The sequence below is a fragment of the Pseudochaenichthys georgianus genome, chromosome 21 (assembly GCF_902827115.2).
Source record: "Pseudochaenichthys georgianus chromosome 21, fPseGeo1.2, whole genome shotgun sequence".
Lineage (NCBI taxonomy): Eukaryota > Metazoa > Chordata > Actinopteri > Perciformes > Channichthyidae > Pseudochaenichthys > Pseudochaenichthys georgianus.
Window position 1 is genome coordinate 15,170,184 of NC_047523.1, and position 22,598 is coordinate 15,192,781.

Here is a 22,598-nt window from a genome sequence, read left to right on the forward strand (position 1 = left end):
CCAAGTATTTTCCTGGATATTTTTAGGGGGAGGTGTAGACACAATGAGGTAAAGGAAGTTCAGAGGGAATGATCCACTCCTGTTCCAGGCCGCATGGCGTCTATCCTAAATCAATAGCATGTGGATTTATTGGAAATTAGGTCGCATCTGTGGAACAGCCACAAGACTGTGAGGACATGGCTTTATTTAGCTCCCCCGGCTGGTTCCCATTTGGGATTTTGGCATTTAAAAGTTGGAATATTGGATATATTTCCTGTTCTTTTTTGTACTAAACCTATCTTCTCAACCAAAACAGTTGCATTCTTTCCCCCCCCCTTATATAAACCGTCTTATGTCAATTGTTTTAACTTTCACGTAATAACTTCTGGAACTGTTCCCAATACTATAAAAAACAAATCTGATAAAAAAAAACTCTGGCAGGTGTTTGAATTATGCAATTAGTCAGAGTGAAACAAACCCTTGTTGGATTACTGAATGATAAAAGTAGAGCGCCTTTTATAAAGTGAAGCCTATTGTCAAACATTCCAGGACAGTGACACAATGGGAAAGTGGGCATGATTATTGTAGTTGCCCCCCCCACTGAATTGCCGAACAATATACTATTTGTTCTCTCAATTCGGACTATGCCTGATGGTTTGAGAGAAGGGTGTGGATGGTGTGAGGGCCATATCACAATGACAACATTATTTATCTAGTGTGGCACAATAGTGTTTAACTTCAATGTGATACACCCACAAAGAAGGAACACTAAAGGGTGAGGCCAAGGCAATTGCTTTTTTACGGCTCCCACTTGGCAGGCGAACAGTCACGTACAGTGCTGCGAGTAGTGAGTTCCAACTTTCTCCTCCAGCAAGACACGAGACTGCAAATTAGCTTTCTTCGTCCCCCTGTTCCTCCCTGTACTTTGGCATTCATTGCTTTGGAACTTTTTCCAAAGCCACGTCTGGTAATAAGTGGGATTGTGCTTTTTGAGAAATTGTTAGTTTGAGTTAAAGTGAAGTTGAGTTTGAAGAATGTATCATTTAAGACCTCCATGACGATTACTGACAGTGTAAAGGAGAACTGCTTTGAGTCTGTCTGCACTGGTGGCCCATCAGTGGACAAGGGGAATGTAATTGGACAGAACATCAGAGGGGTGTTGGTTGGTCACTTTGACGTTCCAAAACGAGGTCTGAGGGGCAAATTCTAAAAGAATGGAGTGCGGTGTCTAATAGCTCCATGAATTGTGCAATTATCCTTGAAGCAAAGAGAAATGCGCTTCAGATGCCATTTTAATACAATTGTACAATAATCACTTAATTTAAATATGTGCAAATAACACAAGCGCACCGAGCTGTATATGCTTGACAGCGCAGATTGCTTTGAGAATAACCAGTATTCATTTGTCTCATTTGCACAGGTTAAGCCGCTACAAAAACAGTGAAATACTATTGTAAATGTGCCTTTCATTGAATAGAATAGTCTCAACCGCTAGTTTACACTCCTCTTCAACACAGCAAGAGGTTTGTTTTAGTTGATTGAGTTCACTTTTAGAGTAGAAAAGACGAAATGAAAGTTTAAAATCCCCAAATCAAAGTCTCTGAAATATTAGTCTACCAACCAATGGGTGAAGTCTCGTTGACCATGTCCACTTCTTATAATATTCTATGGTTACAAGCTGATAAAGCCATCATCTGCCCTGCTAAAGAGGCCTCGAGCCAGACGATAAATCCCTACCCTCTATACAGGAGTGTTACGTCTTAGTAAAAGTCAATGCTCCTGGCTTTACAACCATAAAGGGCGTAATCTTCCACCTTTTTAACTATCAAGCTAAGATTAACATCTTAAGTCTTACGATTCACATTGAGTAGAGGGTAAATATAGCTTGTGGTAATTTTGGAGGAATGCTTCGAAATAGTCTCTCCCCAGTGTCTAATTTGGTCTAATTCCTCGACTGGAGGGAAGGGGCACTCCAAGAGTCCCAGGTCTGAGTAATGGCATTAATCACATATGCATATGCTCTAAAAAGTTCTAAACACGACGGCAGGAAGGAATGTCTGACATTGACAGACGCTAGCATGGGTTTTTGTACAGCACTAAATACCTGGGTGTGAAAATGTAAGGGAAATCGGAGCATGGTTTGCTGAGATTGACTTGTAGGCAAGGCTTTTGTCTGATTTAAGCACACGGCATATCAAAATGTGACATTGGACCAACCAGCAGGCTAACTGGTTATACAGGGTTTAAAGTGATTTCTAAGGGAGTTGTTCAGACATAATGAATTGTGCAGCATCACTCTACAATGTGCTCATCGTCTAGTCAGGCTAATGTCTAAAGACACATCTAATTTGGGGTACGTATTAGTGCATTGAATGTGGTTAGGGTCAGAACTTTGGAGCATATAATCACACACTGAACTAACACTGACCTCAAATTTGAAAAGTAGCTGATTGTAAGTAAGAAGTCATGGCAGAGAGGGGCCAGAGATGGACAGCCAGATGAATGCATTCCAGGCCACAATACAAAGTTAAAGCTGAGGCTGGCTAATGGGCTTAGGGTTCTGCACCCTCACACATTGTTCTGGAGCAGAGCCCATGTAACCGTTTCCCTCCCTCGTCAGCCCCCATTGGGCACTGCACCAATAGACCCTCAAAAATATGAGGGTATGCAAAATCATAAGTAATTCACCTTTAGTCAGAAGAAAACTGGTGTTTTGATATTATAATACCTGTCCTGACCGGTTGACCTCTTTTGTCTGTGCCAGTCACCTGATAAGATTGACTCCCATCCCAAAGGAAACCCGATATCCCAAATCCCCCCAAAAACGTCAGCCGCTATCCTACTTTTTAATACACGGTTTAAAAAAAAAAAAAAAAAAAAGGGTTTTAAAACCATCCTCACATGACAAGTAAGGTCATGGGAGGAAGAGTTATGATTAAGTCTTTGTCTTGGTTGCAAATATTTATTAAATAGATTAAACTTCAATTACCATGCTTACCCAATGTGTTCTGGTGAAAAATAATAAAAGTAATATTGAACTGTTACATTTCATTTGAAAAAAGAACCTTTTTTCAACAGTTACAAGGAATGTTACATGTAAACTTGGGTTGCTCTCAGTTGCATCACATATTTGTTTTGTTTCCGTCTAGCACAAGCCTCTCCCTCAGAATTCCCCACCCCCACACTTTCTGATCACAGCCCAGCCCCTACCCTGTCCTGTACACTACGTTCATATGGATGAGTCTCGCTACAGGACATTACGTCACTGTTGAAAAGTGCAGCACAGCGGAGCAGATGTCTGCTTTGTGAAAACACTCTTAGTGCCTGACCTGATCCTGACAATGAGCAAACCATCACACAATTACCTCACCCCCAGAGGAGGCCAGTGGGAGGGGAGTGTACCAGAAGAAGGTAATGGGTGTAAAATAGGAGTGGGAGGTCCTTTACCAGACAAACACATATACAGAGCCAGTCAAATGAATATGAATGGCTGTAATCACAATATGAATAGAAGTGGGCAGTAGCAAGGGGCCACACCCAAAACTGTGCAGATGAAGAAGAAGAAATCCCAGCCACATCTGATCTTTTGCAAAAAACTATTCTGTATTTTCATTCACTCGCTCATTTCATGAGCATGAAAAACGAGGCAGAATTAGAATTAATGACCGTCCCTGTGGCTAACATTAAGCCCATGAAAGCAGTACGAACAACAACTGGCCATGCCACTTCACAAACATGGCAGTCAAAATGATGATGAAGCACCAAGGTCGCCATCAAAGGCAGAGGAAGCAGTGAGTGGGGCACTGAAATCCCTCAGAGGCCTCCCTGATCAGTGTGCAGCTTGGCACCTCCCCTGCACATCTGCCTGCAGGCTGTAATTTGGCCGTGCACGTGGCAGCGGTGAACACAAAGCCACACTGGCATGAGGTAAGCAGTAGAAAATACTATAGTCTAGTCAGTTCTTTTTTAATGCTGGCCTCTGGTAACTGGGACACAGGAGGAGATGATGGGCATGCGGTGTGTGATGCGAATCTTAAAAAGGGTGGAGTACTGCGAGGGCACGGTCGGCACACTTTAAAGTTGTGATTTGGAGATGCTAATGAAGCTGTAATATATGGGCTGGAGCACAGCCCACCCAGCTAGTGGGATATGACGGGACTTCTTCCATTTTTTTTACGAAAGCAGGACTTTGAAATCCCTGGGGACACCAAAGATAGACTGCTGTAAGAATCAACAATCAAAGCAAAATGTTAAATGTCAAAACCTATTTATTCTTAAATAAAAAAAGATATTATGTTTTTAACATCGCCTGACACTAAACATTATTATACACCTTTTCTAACACTCAACTGACACTTTTGTAGTACTATAGGAGGACTATGGGATCCCTGTTGTAAGAGTCAATTATTAAAACAAAAATGTGAACTTATTTCTCCACAAAACGGATATATGCTTAGTGTAAAACGAATAGCAAAGAACAAAAGAAAATCTAATTATAGTCAGGATCTTCAAAATCAATAACAAAATTGACCCATGGAACATAATATCTATCTATGTAATCAACATAGGCCATATTGGGTCATTTTGAGTGCATGGACTGATATATGATATCTTAAGGAACAAATTGACTGTCACATTGGATTGACAAAACAAAGCTCTTTTGAAATCTTACAAAAGTACACCCCCAGGGATCTGAGTTGGCATAATTCACGTTAAAAAAAAGTACAACTTTCATCATTTTCCAGCCCTAAGATGGATAAGCTTTGAAGCTAAATCCAGCTAATGTTTCTTTAATGTGTTTGTGTGCATGATGGGGGGGCCTGTGATCTCAGTGTGATCAGGCTGCTCCAGAGGCCCCAGGAAATCCGCCTGGCGCTGACGGAGCAGCCAAGGAAGCAACGCTTTCCTGATGCTTCACGACCAGGTGCAAGAGTTTCAGTACAGTGGCGTGTATTCAGAGGTGTGTTGGAGAATCTACTGAGGGTGCGCCGGGAGCAGACACACAAACACACACATGCTGACAGAAGAACTTGGTTTTGGACAGATGTGGCCCATCTGGTTACAACCATGTGCAACTTAGAAACGTGTGGCAAGGAAAAAGATCAGAATGCGGGGCAAGAAACTAGCAAACATGACACAAGATCACAGTCAAAAGAGTACTCTATGTGCCACTTACAAGGTGCAATAACGAATAACTCCAACTGTCCAAATTAAAAGCTCAGAGTGAAGTGCTGCTGCCACAGATCTCTACTTTATTCAACGTCTGCTCTGGGTTGCCTGAGACCTCTACTTAATTTGCTCATTGATACTCCCGAACCCTTACATCAAACTTTGAGGGGGTCCAGGGCTTTAATTTACTTTGCTGCACATCAATGTAGTGTTCCACTGCAGGGGAAAACACACATTCAAGTTGTTTTCTGAACTGTGGAGAACACAGGAAATAAGCACGCCGAGTAAGTTAGCAAAACATCCTCAAACAAAAACTCAAACAAAGACGCTTTGAGCCACTTTCAGAGGGAATAGGAATCAGCACGCAGCATATAAAAAAAGAGAAAAAGATATTCAAATGACTCCCAATTAATGTGTCTTAAAAGGGCTAAAAGAGTTAGCCAGCTTTACTAAGTCATGAGGTTTCATAGTATACTAAATAAAGGCCTTGTGCCTCTGGCTAGAAGATATAGAGAAACACACTTGATACAAAAAATAAACACAGCCACATGCTCACAGCCACAGACAGGATGATGGAAACGGAGAAGCAAGATGTATTTATATAACCCAGAAAACGCAAGATGTGTCAGTTCAGGGGACTTCCTCTCTTCATCCTGCTCTCCAATGTTACGTCTCAATTTCCTTACTTCTTGACTTATAATAGTCAAAAAGTTGAGTAGACACTTTAACACTCCAAGATCGACACCATGTTATCTTAGCCAAAGTTAAACGTGTGGCTTTTCTATATTTAATATATAAATACACCATGTGTGTAAAAAGAAGCCAAACTCGATTAATGTAGAGCATTATGTAATGATTTGCCACCGCAAACGATAATACTGCTAGCTAGCTAACTAGCTAGCATTCAGCAGACATTAATTTGAGACGACAGTCAAAATGTGCACACTTTTCAAGTTTTCAGTGCATGACATGGCAGGGTAGTAGCAAGAGTATGCAAATTGAGACACATATGTCTTGGCCTCGAATGTAGCCGATTGTCCAGGCCCTCAGAGGCCTTGCGACAAATACAAAACAGATCTTGGCCCTGGAAATGGATGACCTAATATAGGCTTAACTTGTTGTTCAAAATTATAAGAATGTGTAAAGCCCTACAGGCATCGCAAGACCCTCTGCACCCACACAAAGGCTGCATATAAATAAACTGTTATGCCTAATTTAGTACAAGATCACTTTGCAAGTCTTCAAAAAGCAGAAGGCCTCAGGGGGAGCGTGTGACCCACAGAGTCCAGACAACAGCAGAGTCATTGTGGCTCTGACAAACAGTGTGATGTTGGTCCTGCATCCGCACCACAGTGGTGGGTGACAACTTATTCTCCACGCTAGGGAATAGGAAGGCCACAGACGTGTAAGGGATCTAAGTTGTCGGGTGGTTATTTTTTCAAAGCCAAAATAAATGTTGTGAATTAAACAATGACTAGGGTTGAAAGATAAAACAGGACAGGCCCTGCTTCTCAACAAAATTGGTTGATTTAATGCTAAGCTGGTTGAATAAAAAATATGTCTTGCTTGATGCAGTTACCTTGAATAATGCAGGGAACACTTGAGTGAGTCTCTAAACTTTTATGTAACGGGTTTCTGTATCACAGCAAAAGGGAATCAAACCACCGAAGCATCACAGGAATTCTTGTAGCGTTTTATAGCATAAAATTAATACTTTTTCTAACAAAAAATGAACACATCATTGTGAAACAACAACTCTTAGTAAAATATAGTGTGGACTGATCATCAGATGCTATGTTGACTTTGCATTAAAATGAACATAAATCCCTCTAAATATCTTTCAACTGGAGGCAAACAGCTCATCTCCATCATATCTGCATCACATGACTTTCCATTCAGTATAGAGAACATAAGCTTGGTTTCATTTTAAAATGACACATTCATAATTATTGATTATGTGCCCCGATTACTTTTTTATAAATATAAACTGTCAAAGCACAAAATCCCATGCAAAATACTAGCTTGGGACTGGATTAGCTGATGTGTTGGCGATCACATTTCCATAAGCATTTACAGTTGCTCTGTGAAGCCAGTCCGACCCTTAGTTAGGCCCTTTGGGAATTCATGGCCAAATGTCCCCAACCAATGTCACCAATCACATGTTGGCCCATCCTGACACATCATGCATCATCTGATCAGTGAACGCAGCCTTTCAACACCAGGAGCTACAGTACTCCATAAATACATTTATATATTAAATGCAGTACAGTACAGTCAAATAAAAGGATATTAAAGCCTAAAAAGTATACAGACCCGAAAAATGTGTCCTCGCATAAAGATAAAACATTTTTGTTGTGCTGAAAAAAAAAAATGCATAACACCTACAACAAAGTATTGGAAATATGTAGAATTTCCCTTTGACAATAATTACAGGTATATTAGTGTTATCTTTTTTTAAAGACATAAGGTTCAATAATCTACACAGCTGATGAGTTGTATCTATTTACCTCCACTTCAGTATGCCTCTCACGTGTTGTTATGCAAGCTGTGTACACAGATAAAAGCCCAGTTCCCATTGTTCTGGATGGATGAATAGAGAGTTTACAATGGTTTTTGGACAGTCACAGATTAATAGAATCTATAAAACAAAATTGTGTTTTCACAGAAGCAATAAATGACAGTGCAGGCAATGTTTATTCAGTATTGTGTAACCTATCAGTGGGTAGGTGCATTATCTTTGGAAACAAGAGGAATTCATAACCTTTGGCTATTAATGATTGCCACTAGGCTTAGTTATCTCAGATATAATGTGCTATGAAACAGAACACGTTCACAAACTATGAACAGTTCAATATGCAGCATTGTAGATCCTCTAATGTAGAAATAAAATGACCATAAAGAAAAATGTTTATTAAATACAACCTTTTAACTAGCATAGGGGCCAATGGCAACTACAAGATGTATTAAAAGTGTATGCCGGATTAGAATGTATGCATTTCTCTGGCATTTTGCCTTCATAAAGTGTTGTGAGGGGCAACATTGGGCTTATCAAAAGATAGCTAACCTAAAATATTAAGGAAACGCTTTTACCAATACACAAAAAAAAACATAATTGGGTAGGGCAATGACTTAAATGTCAATATAAAGAACATATTCTGAGTTAACACCCTACACCTTCTGAACAACAGGACTCTAAGTGTATACAAGTGTTGTATGTACCCAACAGACCTGCTTCTTGAACGCACACATTTATAAATTGATTATAAATGGTGGCATTATACAAATTAATGCATTTGCATTTTGTTCTAGGCTTGAAGAAGTGGGTGGAAAAATGAACACGCACAGATTATCCCAGTCATGTGTCTCTGTGTTCACTGAGCTCACCGTTACGCCAACACACATCCTGGAGAGGACTCACTCTGCCCACATGAGTCAAAATGCCACTTCAACGAGTGCCCACCTACGTACAGGTTCTGGGCTGCAAATTATTCAGGGCCTCCTTGAACAACAGTTTCTTATATAATACCAAAACCATGAACACATGGCATGCGTGTTACCGAATAACTGCAGCTATAATGAATACAATAACAGGATGAAAGCAACAAACACAATTAAATGTAATATTTGCTATAAATCAGAACTTCCACAGTTCCTTTGCAGTCAATTTTCCTATCATCTTTCAACTTAGGAAACGTATTAATCAAAATCAATAGTAGTGTATTCACTGAATTTTAATGAAGAATTATGGAGGTAATACTAACACAATGTAAGCTAAGAAGTTATTAGGTTAGCTAAAAGCAAACATGTTGTGTATTATATTGGACATTTTCAAGGCTCACTTATTGCCTTTTGATTACTGACAACATTGGAAAGGTAAACACAGGTATGATGCCATGACGCAGTAAACGGCTCCAAAGTCCATTCTACCAACAGATGGAATGGAAGTTTCCATGGGTCTTTATCATAATACCCAGTCGTATGCCTACTGATCACATTCTAAACTTGAAGGGCACTCGGAGAGCGCTGACCTCCGCTAAGGCTATTTCAATGATTGAAAATAATGCATGATACATGGCTCTGTTATTTGGAACTGCTCTAAAATATAATGTTTTCATTTCATTTCAAACCTTTATTTAACCAGATTGGTCCCATTGAGATCATATATCTCTTTTTCAAGGGAGACCTGCAATGTGTTCTTCATTGGCATGTGCTACACCTTTCTACAGTACCAAGTTTCATCGGGCATCGGTCACGAGGACGTCCCGCACAAACATACGTGGACGTACTCAAGAACGACGCAGGAGCACAAAGTACCAATGCACTGGCCAGATGTATGGAGAACCGGGATGACTGGAAGCGACGATGAAGGGCTCGTCTGAGGACGACCTAGAGAGAAGTTTCATACAAATTGGCCAGCAAACAAATGGGTAGCTGGTAGTTTTGCTTTAAACAATAACAACATCTTCAGTTTGCTATTACAACATTGGCAGTGGTTCAATAGAAAGAAGCCTGTACTGATGCCAGGGCATTCACACTGATAATGGATCAAATGTAGTTCAATTCAGGACTCCTTGGTGTCTTCACAGGTCTCACTAAAAAATCTATTAGAAAGCTGCAGCTGATTCAGAACGCCGCTGCTCGAGTCCTCACTAACACTAAGAAAGTGGATCACATCACTCCTGTTCTGAAGTCTTTACACTGGCTTCCTGTGTGTCAAAGAATAGATTTCAAAATACTGCTGCTGGTTTATAAAGCACTGAATGGTTTAGGCCGGAATAAAAATGCTGACCTCCTGCTAAATTATGAACCATCCAGATCTCTCAGGTCTTCAGGGACTGGTCAGCTTTCTGTCCCCAGAGTCAGAACTAAACATGGTAAAGCAGCGTTCAGTTATTATGCTCCAAATATCTGGAACAAACTCCCAGAAACCAGCAGGTCCGCTGCAACTCTGACTACTTTTAAATCCAGGCTGAAGACTTTTATTTTTGTCGCTGCTTTTAATTGAACTATTCACATCTTAGACTGCACTTTAACTTTTATCCATGTATTTTTTCTTTTAATGTTTCTTTTATTAGCTTTTCTTTTTAATGACTGATTTTAAATGCCATTTTCTTAATGTCTTTGATTTTTTGTAAAGCACTTTGAATTGCCTTGTGTTGAAAAGTGCTATATAAATAAACTTGCCTTGCCTTTAAAAGCCATGTGCACAGTTCTATGCAAAGGGTCGAGAAAAATCTGATAAGAAGCGCGTCGGGCGTTATGAACATGCACATTACGTAGGAGGTGATTGCATGGAGGGAGTGTATAGTGTTTTTTCTGGTCAGGCAGGCACTCAAGTACAAGTAGCTTACAGTACGTGTTCTTCAGTACTTTTGACATGGACACAGGCCTTTCACTGGAAAGTGCCGTGACAGTGCACTTTCCAGTGAACTCAATGTATTTACTGAATTAGTGCTTCGTGTTCTTGTACATTGCGGTTTCTTCATTTTGGGTTGTATTACAGTTTAGACAATCAAGGATTTTATAGTCAGATACTTTATATTGATATGACTTATTTACTGTGTAGAAATATTGTAGATGGTCAATAGCAAAAAGTATGAAACTTCATAAAAGACTTACTGCTACCATCCCACTTGACCAAAGGCAATGATGCATTGCAAGGACAGACACAAACAGTTACAATATTTCTTAGGGATGTAACGATATATCGAATATCGCGGAAAATACATTTCTCAATACCGTCGTGAGACTGACAAAATATACCGCAAAATATACTTTTTTTTTAAACCTCTATTCAACCAGATGGTCCCATTGAGATCATCAATCTCTTTTTCAAGGGAGACCTGTCCAACATGGCAGCAAGTAGGTTACAACATGAACATAAAACAGATAACAATAAAGGACATCGTATTTACAGGGCTACATGTACATAGAGACATTGACAAGTACCAACAGTATATTTATATCTCGCACTGTCAATAAGCCTCACCTTCTTGGCAAAAACTGTATTGTTTTTGAAGTGGTGGAGAGACAATGCAACCCACTGCTGTTACCCATGGCCAAAGCATATCTCTCTGTCCCAGCAACATCAGTACCAAGCAAGAGAGTTTTTTCCACAGCAGGGGATATTGTAAACGTCCAAACATCCCAGCTTCTACCTGGAAATGCTCATATTCCTAAAAGATAACCTTGATAATGCTGAGTGAGTTATAGTTGAGTTACTTGAAAAACTAAAGTGAAACTTGATTTATTCTATTGCAGGGTCTGTTTATTATATTGTTGACACTTTAAAATACTACTATCCTACTAAAATGCTGTACAAATCAGATTTATTATTTAATAAAGAAAACGAATTGAAGTAAAAAAAAAAATACAAAAAAGATAATTCACATTTTTTTTCTTTATTTTTCAATATCGGGATAAATATCGTACCGTGAGTTTTTGGTATCGTTACATCCCTAATATTTCTACTTTATTACTCTTAGGGAGAAATATTCCTAAATGTCAAACCTCTACCACAAATCAGATTGTACAGTCATAAGAATGTGCATAACAGCTGAAAACCCTGACTTTCGCCTTGCACAGGGCCTCTTTGCTCCATTAGCAGTGATGCCCCCTGTAGCCAATGCTCTAGTGGCACTAGGTATTGAGCGCAGAAAGCATCGGGGGTCTCAATAGCTCATTAAGCATTGGGGAAATACGATCCTACCCTAGAGACGTGGGGCAGGCCACACACACACACACGCCTCTGAATCTGTGCCTGGCATGGGCAGCAGGGGACGTACAAAAGATGACTCCAGGCCATCTGTAATGCTGCTGTGCATGGAGAAAGGCCACTGATTAGTTCATTGCTAATGCGTCGACTTTGTGTAGAGGGGATGAAACACCTGCCAGTTAATTATGGGATGCCTCATCTGGGCACAGGGCTTTTTTTGCTAAATTGGCCGGCAGAGGAAATGATGGACACATGGTGGTCCTCGATAAAGCCAGCTGGAGAAGTCATTTACACATCCATGAGCAGCCACATGGATTTTATTTTCTTTCTTTTAGGCTTTGTTTCGATGATGATCGAAATGAGATTTCAAACGGAAACCATTCACATTTATTATAAGTTTTCAATATTAAAGAAATATTGAATTGAGTGGTACAGCTAGCTGACTGAGACTATACATGTATTGATTCTGTTAATTTTTTGAGTGAAAAGAAGTCATTTGCTTCAATTCAGAATAAAATGTACCTAAATCACAGTCTGCATATTGTGACAGTCTTTTAAACTTCGTTAGACACCTGCGTTTCAACATCTTTGTCTTTCTTAATTTATCAATATGTAGTGTACTGGTCTCTGGCCTTGACAAGAGCAAATGTTTATCTGCACAAACTCTAATTAAGATGGAACTTAACAGGCAATTAGTCTACAAACAACTTTAGAGATGGAGCACCAGCTGCAGTTCTCCTTCCAGCACACATAAAGACATAGCTCTATTTGCCTGGGGATTAAGCAAGCAGGTGTGAAACGGAAACAAGCACCTGCACACACTCACCATTCCTTGCAAGCCACAAAAACAATCCAACTCACACAAGGTATTTTGCACATCCTTGGAGATGCAGACACATATACGGATGAGCCAATGATGATGCAACATCATTAATTAAGAGCAACACGTTTGACAACACTAATAATTCTCCTGGCTTTAATCAATCATTTTAAGTAACGATTCCCACAACAACAATTTGGACCATGACTAAGGCCACGGCCACACGAGGACGATAACGGTCGTTTCCGTTACCGTTCTGTGTCATATAGACCATTCGACCACACTAGGACGACAGAATACGGCACTAAAAGACTACGGTAACGATAACGGGTCCCAAGGTGGATAGAACGGCATACGCAACGCTCTGGGGGGTCCAACGGCTCCAACGGCTCCGTGTGTACGCCCTATATGATCATTTTCTGATAATGATAAGGCAATAGCCCCGCCTCTCCCCACCTCTGCTGCTCATCCCCGCGTCAAAGTAAACTGCACACTGAATTCAGATTATTTATCTTTCTCTCGATATGGACCTAAACGCGAGTGAAGTCTAATCTGACAGGACGGAGACACGCAGCTCTGCTCACCTGCAGCTCCTCCCGCTGTGATGCGGCGGTGAACGGAGCAAAACACACACTTCAAGTCAGATCATCACCCTTAGCTATTTTAATTACCTCTCAAACTCCCTAAACTAGTTATAAATATGTTCATTTTTACTGTCGGCCGGGTCACTCATTACTGGATCAGCTGCTGCATGAGACAGACACTGACGCTGTCCGAAGAGAGGGAGGAAAAAGAGAAGCTCCATGTATTTTATTATCATATTATATAGATTCGTTATTCATTTGTTTTAAAGCTCAATAAATAACAAGACCTTTGACCGGCACTTTTATAATTTTGTCCGGAAGATTTAAACTTTAATACACGTTGACAGGCGAAAAACTCTGCCCGGTTCCCTCGGCCCCCACCGCAGAGAATAAACAGAAGGGCAACCATGACAACCATGCTTCTTCGCTGCTTTTGTGGAGGAAGTTACAGCGCCACGTACAGGCTCCTGCATATGTACTGCAGCTTCTCCAGCGTTTGGAGCTAAACGGAACGGTCTCGTGTGGGCAGACACTATCCGGTGAATATTGCGTTTGGATGGAAGCTGTTTTGGGATTGCATTTGCGTTAATCCTATGCGTTTAGCCGTTTTCGTCCTCGTGTGGCCGCCGGGTACTAAACCTTGAAACATAGTGTGCCATGTGTAGTGAGGACAGAAAGGACCAGTGATTGTTTGAGGGACAGTACGTGTTTGACATATCAGCTGACTGCACTTTGTTCAAGTCAAAGAAAATATTATTCTGACAAGCATTTATAAAAACCCTTAAACCTTAGACTTTGGGTGCTGCCGACTAACATTTACGTGTTATTTGCATTGTATGTATGTGTTTTGGTTCTGGGGAAGGTGTTAATGCTTGAGCAGTTAGCAGTTTTTTGTTATTCTGTAAAATATCTCTGCAATGACAATGGTGAGAAAATTAATGAAGCCGGTAGTGCCATGCTATAAAAAGGGCAAAAATGTACCAAAACTGACATTAGAAGTCATTATAGTAACTTTTTTCCTCGTAAATATGCTAAGTAATATAATGGCCCAACGTTTTTATAAGCATAGGAGATTTTCCTCTCTACAAATCACTTTTTGTTGTAATAAAACACTGATTATGTTAGTAATAAAAGTTGACTGATAATGGTATACAGTCCAATAAGGCATGTTAAGTTAGAATATGGTCATCTTCATCATGTATTCATTTGTAAAAAATATGAAGTTATCATGATGTTGATTTTTAGACCCATTGCTTAGCCATACAGCGAAGAGAACTTCTGGGGGAAACCTTCACTTAAATAGTGTGAGCTTGACTTTCCCACCACTCTATAGAGTCAATGCGGTATCTTTTTTTTGGCCTAACATCATTGGGGGCTTTAGCAAATTCAGACACCCCAGTGAACTTTGGTCTTGACTGATGCAACCTGTTCCGAGTTCAAGTGATGAGGATCAAAGACAGGAAGAGGAAGATTCCCAGGACCTCCCGTTGTTACCTTAATTAAAGCCCAAAACTGACCCCCTTAAGTCACTGCAGATATGACATTTTTTTACTTTTTCAGTTTTCACCAGATATTGGAAGTCATTTTTTATAAATCAAAATAATGAATGGACAGTTGATCTCTCCGCGTTTCCAAGCATAAATTATGCTCTTCTTCTCAAACTAAATATTTAGCTCAAATCAAATCAGGTTGCAAATAATACATTTAAAAACAGGCACTGTAGACAAGGTTAATTTTTATTTATTTAGCTATTTGTTAGATCAGATTTAATTTATCGTGTCAAAGTATAATTATTGTTCTACCTTGGCATTTTCGGCATCCTTGAATAACTTAACAAAATTGATGTGAAGTCAAGTGCATACTCTGATAGGCAACAAATAAAATAATAGATTTGCCTAGTGTTGAAGTTGTCAAAGAATGCATTTAAATCACCAGTAGTGATGCTTACTTGCTGCTCTGCTTTGAATACCAGTCAAGTCAAATGTATTCAAAGGACAACAACCAAATGTGTTTCAAAACCACAACTACCCAGCTGACTCCAGGATTTGATACATGAATGTATTAAAGAAAAGGCATATTTCAAACATTTTATCAATCGGTGACACATTGCTAAATGGCATAAAAAGGGTGAAAAATATATTGTTCAAGGACTGCTCAATTTCCTCAAGGTGTAATCAGAGCTAGATTAGCTCAATGTTAGCTTGTCACAACCTGTAAAAGAAAGTGTAAACCAGTAGCCTAGCTTTGTTTGGTGTTTTTGAACATTGCAAACAAATAATTGTTGCTATGTGTCAATTTAAAGGGGATGCATCGTGAAAAAATGCACTTTTTTTATGTCTTTTATACGTAATGTTTGTGTCCCCGGTGTGTCAGGGAACTCATGCAGCGTCAGAAAATAAAACCCTCTCTTTTCCTCCGTACCCAAATCTCTAAAAATGGGGGTACAACGGAGCGGATCCAGATTTGTGTCCGATATGAAGTCACAGCATCAGAAACGTTGCTATCAGAAACAATGCCCGACTGTTTGGGACGTAATATGGTCGGTGTTTACATTAGCATCACTAACACTCAGAGCTAACCTGTACTAAAAATGTTTAGTCTTGTTTCCTTCGAGTTCAGTCTAAGCTACGAATGAGCCGCGTTCACACTGCGGTACTTTTCCCACAAAGGTTCATGCGAACTTAGTTCATGATCGCGTTCACATCAAAAAGAGCCGGTACTAAAAGTAGTTCATGCGAACCTTTTTACCCCCTCGAAAGTCCCTGCTAGAGAGCAGGGACTTACGAGCGGCTCTTTTTTGAGAAAAGAGCTATATTCCTGATTGGCTGGGCGAATTGCAAACCACGCCCCGTAAAACTCCCAAAAAGTTTTGTGAAGCCGCCATTTTATTATCCTCGCATTAGCATTATTAGCATTAGCATTAGCAGAAACGCAGAGAGACTAACTTATGGCAACACAAAATAAAACATGGGAGCGGTGGAGATGAGGAGGTGTCGGCGTTCTGGCGATTTACTCGGAAGGCTTCAGTAGAAGCTGCTGGGACTCCCAGCAGCTTCTACTGAAGCCAGTCCCCAACTCCGGGGACTTCCGGCCGGGGACTTTGGGCGGCCGGGGACTTTGGGCGGCCGGGGACTTTGGGCGGCCGGGGACTTTGGGCGGCCGGGGACTTTGGGCGGCCTGGGGACTTTGGGCGGCCGGGGACTTTGGGCGGCCCGGGGACTTTGGGCGGCCGGGGACTTTGGGCGGCAGTATACGCCGTGAAGTGATTTGCGGCCTGCCAGTAAACCCAAAGCAGAAGAAGAAGAAGTGACGTCAGCGGCTTCATTTGCCTAATCCACCCCCAGGGACTTTTTCTGGTGTGAACGCGATCTGTACTTAGTTCATGCGAACTAAAGAGTTCGCATGAACTAAGTTCGCATGAACCTTTGTGGGAAAAGTACCGCAGTGTAAACGCGGCTATTGTTTCTCAAACATTCGCACCGCTGGTTTTAAAACACACACACACACACACACACACACACACACACACACACACACACACACACACACACACACACACACACACACACACACACACACACACACACACACACACACACACACACACCACACACACACACACACACACACACACACACACACACACACACACACACACACACACACACACACACCACACACACACACACACACACACACACACACACACACACACACACACACACACACACACGGGGTGTTGAAAATAATCGTTTCTACGATGCATTGCGATGCGGACGTGGACGATTCGGTCTCGATGCAGTGACGGAAGATAATCGGTTATAGAGTAGTAACATTGCTTCCTGATTTTCCGGCTGCGGCTTTACTATAACGTTTTTTCTGTCACTTTAATATCAAATCGGTCGGTGACGCAGAGATCAGGGAACAGACGTGACAGCGGCACAGCAACACCGAACACGGAGCAGTCTGCTTTCTCCACCAACACACCAGTCCAGAAGCAACAGCAGAAAGAGGACCCGCTCTGAATCACTCCGTGTCGCTGCGGCTCAGAGACACAGACAGGGATTTATGTTTTTCAAAAATAATCGATTTACAATCATGTCAGGTTTTTGGTGGATTTAATTAAGTCTTGGATTGCAAAGTATGAATGTCCTCTAGCAATTTTCAGACGATATATACACGTGTGTAAAGTTTGTGAAGGCAGGAGGAAAAAAGCTTCCGCGATCACCGTCTCCTCTCCGTTCCTCCAAGCCCCGCCCCCTTCCTGAAAATAATGAGTGACATGCTGATAGTGACGCGATAGAAACTTTATTATTCACTTAATCACTGAGATATAATGAAGCTAACTTAGTCTCATGCATTCATGGGATTTATGTAACAGTGATACAGAGAATGTAAGTGTGCAGTGTGCACCCACATGCAGTATTTTAGTTTGTATATGCTGTTGTAAATACTCCTGTTGTCTGCTGTGTTCAGACTCAAGTCCTGTGTGTGAAGAAGACCGTTGCTCGAAGCTGCAGCTAGACTGTAGAAGCATTAGCTTTTTGTTTTTGAGGATGGAACAACTTCACACACGGAGGCTAGACCTATACAATTCATTTATTTTGGTTTATAAATTAATGTCAAGACATTTATGTTATTGATTTCTGAAGCACTTGCTAAATAATAAAAAGAGAGTTCATATGTATTTACTGCATGTATGCATTGATGAAAAATAAGCCATGTGCAGTAATATAGAAAATTGAGGATTCAACGCATTGGTATGAATCGTGACACACACACACACACACACACACACACACACACACACACACACACACACACACACACACACACACACACACACACACACACACACACACACACACACACACACACACACACACACACACACACACACACACACACACACACACACACACACACACACACACACACACACACACACACACACACACACACACACACACACACACACACACACACACACACACACACACACACACACACACACACACACAATTCAGCTGTAGTTAATGCAGCCACTAATGAAACCCGACACATACACCCACCAGAGGAATAGATTTCTTCGCAACGAGATAGGGGGGCTTTTAAAAATGCCATTTGATCATCCGAAACAGTTTTCACATCAGTAACTCAAGGACCATACACTGTAGAAAGTGTTTTTGGAGGAAGGGAAAATTGCACCTATTCTAGTGAATGTCTTTGTTTCCCGTCAAGAAGCTCCTTGAATATCTTTTCCACCATCATTACAAGATTGTGTTATTAGGATTTTTTTTTTTTTTTTATCAGCTCCCGTCAGCTGTGAATGTGCAGTTGTGTAATTTACATTCAATGTAAATGAGGCTTACATTGCCTTCAGCCAACCAGCTTCAAACAAATGTGAGTTTTAAATGGCAACCACATGTTTTGTGTGTCACAGAGAAGCTGAAGCTGGATCGGGATTTCAGCAAGTACAACTACCTGAGTCTGGACTCTGCCGCCGTCAACGGGATGGATGATGCGGCCAACTTCAGGACAGTCAGAGTGAGTACGACATTATATGGAAGTGTAATGTATTCAGTTGAGAAAATAAAAAATGTGCCCAGTTTTTCCTGAAGTACGAAGATATTTATCTAAGATTCCTGAGAAATCTTTAACGTCAATATTGTCTGAAGATGCACAAAAATGTATTTATTTGTGTAACCCTCTTGTTATCCTTGGGGTCAATTTGACCCCATTCAATGTTTAACGTATCTAAAAAAATGGTTCACATTTTATTGCTTAGTATTTCATGACTTTTCCTAATTTAGTGCGGACTAATGGGTAAACATAAAAGGTTGGGGTAATGTTTTATTTAAATGGTTATTTAGGTAGTCAACTAAGGTACCTAAAGCACCAGAGACATACATTTAGGTTAAAATGTGGAATATGATCATTGTCTTGAGTTTTAAACTACTGGGGTCAAATTGACCCCAGAGGATAAAGGGTGTAAAGTAAATCTGAGGATAACAGGAGGGTTAAGCCTTTTTCCTCAAGAAACAGAATGCTTTACACTTTCTGTATAAAAACACACATTTGTCTATTACTAACTACCCTCAATTAGACACAATCCTAACTGATATTTGAAGAATACCACTAAATAACTGTTGGGTACAGGTGGAAATGATCTCATTTATCTAAATCTAAAATACTAAACAATCCTAAATACAGTTTTCCCTATAACCCCAGATATACAAACGCAACACAAACAATGGCCTAAACTTGACGCAAGCGGCGCCATGCTCCGGCAGCATTAAGCACCAACTTTCCCTTGCTACATGCTGAGATAATCTCAATCCTGTACAGAGGGGTAGAGGCGGCCTGATTTTGCTTTATCTCCTGGTCCCTCCCCTGGATTGGGAAAACACTCCACGCAACTCTCCCTCCCACATGTTGCAAAACCAGGTGAACTTTGAACTGAGCTTCTAGTTTCACATTGATCAAACATGGGGAAATTCCACGTGCATCATAAAAAAACGTGTGCATGTTTGGGTGTTTTAACACTCCTGTCATGTACCTAATCTTGTCAGGGATGCAAACTAATCAGGTATGAAAAGAAAAAAAGGTGACAAGGATCCGAGCCCCCCGAATATTGGTTTTAAAAAGAGGAATAACAGATGAGAACAACTAAAGCAGCAGTGGTAATAATAACAGAAACGCTAAAGAGTCACATCTAATAGAAATATATAAAAGCATTTATTTTAATTGTGTAGCAGTCAGTTTATAATTTTGGCTGCACTATTGAGCATTTTGAAAATGTATTTTCATGCCTCTGCAAGGCTTAGTCTTTCTATCTGTATAGCCACTGGTGTTAAGTAACTAAGTTCATAAACTCAACAAGTACTATACTTGGGCACAATTTTGAGATACTTGTACTTTATTTAAGTATTTAAATGTTTTGCTACTTTGTTCTTCTACTCCACTACAGTTCAGAGGTACATGGTGTACTTCTACTCCACTACATGTATTTAATACCTTTTAGTTACTTTACAGATCTGGATGAATGATGTGAAATATAATCAAGTGTTAAATCTGACAACAAAGAACTGACACAGACGGACCCCGACTGTTGCGTCGCCTCGCGTCTCTGCGTTTTGGCCATGTGTCACACTGGAACACACCGCAAAGACTTCAGCCGACAGCCAAGAAGCACGTACGAACTGCGCATGCGTGAGTGGCAATAACTCTCCTTACCAGCAGGTGGCGGTAGTGTGTATTCGTCATTCAAAAGAGGCAACAACCGGAAGACAGACTGCGTGATAACTGAGAGAAGAAGAACAGACTGTGTGATATAAACAAACAACAAATAGCGTGTGCGTTCCATTTTCACTCTACAACGAGAAGCTCATGGGGTTTCCCGAACCTGTGTCGAGAGCTGGAGTTAAATGAAACCTCAGATTTGCCTTCTTAATAGTTTGTTTGGGTCCCTCACTTCCGTTTCAATTCATATGCACTGATTCGCTAGCTGAACAGCCAATCAGAGTGATTTATTTGGCCGACTGTTTTCGGCCGAAAAGGAGTCGGGTCGGCTGAAAAGACCCTACGGTGCGGGACACACCAATCTGAGTAGGGCGTGTCGACGCTCATCGTCGGCCTGACGCCCACCAACGCCGATAATCGGGTTGGTGTGTCCGTACCTTTAGTGACACAGGAGAGGTTGCATGTAACAGTGGATCCATTTTCTATGCTAAAAATAACATGGAGTTAGGGAAAACTGTGCTTATATATTTTTGACAGGAATGAGGGGTTTAACATTACTCGAGGACGATCAATGCAAAGCCACAAAGCTTGGTCCAGATGGCTTGTCCTGAGGATTAAGATCAATTTAAGAAGCATGTTGAAACAGTCTGCCTTTGACAAGAGCCCGTCCTATTAAACGGGGCCTTATGTTCTTTACTTACAGACTAATGTTAAGATGCTTTTCAGCATGTTCAGAGGATGTCCATTTCAGTCAATGGAAAGAATCTCTTGGAGCAAATATAACTAACTCATCCATGATACAGAGCTTAAGAACAGAAGGGGCACATTGCAGGCTTCTTTCTTTTTGAGAACGATTCTAGTTTGGGCTTTTTTAGCTGCGATGGATGGGGACACGGTTCATTAAATCTTAGCTACTCTGGGTTAGCAAGTACTTTATCAAACTGGTTCTGTGGCTAAGATGGCTAAAAAGTAGTCGTGGTTGTTAAAGTTTGAGCCAGATTAGTTGAAACATCTCAGACAGACACCAGAGAAGGGATTGAGTCTCACGCATCCAACAAAAAAAACATCTCATGAAACGGACAATAAGCATAACATCTGCCATTTCTTAGCCAAGAGCTTTAAATTAGCAGCTTTAACGATCATACTAGTGTTTTTGCATGTTAAACTCTAATAAATCCTTCATCACAGCCTTTCTAAACCAGCCACTGCTTTCAGTTCAGTATGTTATGAAAATGATCTTGCAAATACTTTGACAAATTGTTGGCCATTTAGCCTTCTGCAACTAATTATCTTGTGGTATTGCAGTTATGGGAAAAGATGATTATTTGTTTGAGAATGCTTGCTGCAAAGTTGTTTTAATGCTCGACATTAGGGCTTATCCTTCTAGCAATGTACATGTTTGGCTATAGTCAAAGTCCACTGACGTGAGTATACGGTTGGGACAGAGGTCGCGTTAACCGAATATTTTTTATATGACGGAATTTTTCCAAGAATGACGGAAAAATCTGAAAGCAGTCCGTCATTTTGACAGATTAGAACACAACCTGGAACAGCGCCAAACTGTCCACCAGCGGCCCACATTATATTACATCCTTAGTGGCCAGGTCGACTGAGGGCGATCTACTGTACTCTACTGTAACTATTATTTAGTCATTCACACCCCTGTCCAGTTGGTGGCGAGTGTGTGCATATTAAGTAGCTATTGTCTAGTCTTGTATTTGACCTCGTTGATTACCTCGTTGTTTAACCGGCTTTAGAAATCACAAAATGTCACGGCAGCCGAGTGTCTGAAGCTTTTTTAATAAGCCCAGTAATTGTGATGGTGTGGATAAACGAGGTGAAAAAAGAGGGATTGATGCAGTGGAGCAGTGGTTCCCAACCTTTTTTCCCAAGAGCCCTGTTGGAAGGGCCGCCCCCCCCCCCCACACACTCACCTAAAAACTGATCGTAAACCCTGGCTACGATGGATATCCCAAATATCCTACTTTCGAGCAGTAGTCCCTCTCATAAATATCATGGAGAAATTAATTACGTTTAAATTTAAAACATTAAAAGAAAAAATACATGGATAAAAGTTACAGTGCAGTCT

General features: G+C 40.8%; 1 protein-coding gene across 4 annotated transcripts in view; it reads right to left on the reverse strand.

The window, feature by feature from the left end:
• myo1b (myosin IB) overlaps window positions 1-22,598 on the reverse strand; it is a 78,264-nt gene that overhangs the window by 39,069 nt on the left and 16,597 nt on the right. The window lies entirely within an intron of this gene.